Below are 1,060 nucleotides of genomic sequence, written 5' to 3' on the forward strand. Positions count from 1 at the left end.
ATCTGGGAGCAGCTATGGTACTGGGGAGGCCGGGAGAGGTCAGTGACGAGGGGGACCCTCCCTGGTGCAGGGGAGCCCACAGGAACAGCCTACCTTGAGCCTAGCCACAGCCGAGGCGGAAGCTTGCGCTGGGGTACAGGGCCCAGAGGAAGAGCCAAGACCAGCAGCCTTGGGATCACAGCCTTCAGCCTGCCAGGCTCACCCCCAAAAGTGCCAAGGGTTAGACGCTCACACCTGTCATCCCAGCACCATGGGAGGCTGAGGCAGGACCTGGACCCTGTGGGGACACGAAAACATCAGAACATGGTGTTGAGGTCCACATAGTGCATTCGGATTGCAAGTTAAACCCAACCTGGGGCAATTTAGTGACTTATTGAGACCCTGATTCAAAATACGCAATCTAAAATAGAGCTGGAAGGCAGGGCTTAGTAGCATAGGCCTGTCATTCCACCACTCAGGAGGCTGAGGCAGGAGGATTGACGCAAGTTCAAGACCAGCCTGATCTACATAGTGAGTTCAAAGCCAGCCTGGACTACAGGCTCCAAAAAAAGAAAAAAGTGGGGGGCGGGGGTGTATCTCAGTGTGAAGACCTTGGGTTCAACCCCAGTACCGCCCAAAAGAGAGAGAGAGAGCATAAAGGCCCCCAGAGGCCACCATTCTGACCCTAATGGTGACTGTTGACCGCATGGGTGTAGCTGGGCTTTGGAAGCTTTGGTAGGCCCAAGCACGGCGTAGGCCTCCCGGAGACCAAGTTGGCCTGTCCCCTCTGGCCCCAGCTTCCTCTGGGCAGGGGGCCTGGCCCCCATGGCTTCCCAGGCCAGCCCCTCGAGCGCCACCTGCCCCAGCCGGCCAGAGACTTCCTGTAGCGCAAGAGATTTATGCAAACGGGCTGGGGCGGTGATGTCACCCCAAGGGGACTATCTCCCAGCGGCAGGCCCTGCGATAAAATCAGGAACTTGCGCTGGCCCTGCAATGTCAAGGGAGGGGGCTCCCCGAGGGCTCCTGTAGCTCAGGGGGCAGGCCCGAGCCCTGCGTCCACCCCACGGCCCCGCCGTCCAGT

The sequence above is a fragment of the Fukomys damarensis genome, unplaced genomic scaffold, assembly GCF_012274545.1.
Source record: "Fukomys damarensis isolate Sample0158 unplaced genomic scaffold, DMR_v1.0_HiC HiC_scaffold_27, whole genome shotgun sequence".
Taxonomy (NCBI): Eukaryota; Metazoa; Chordata; class Mammalia; order Rodentia; family Bathyergidae; genus Fukomys; species Fukomys damarensis.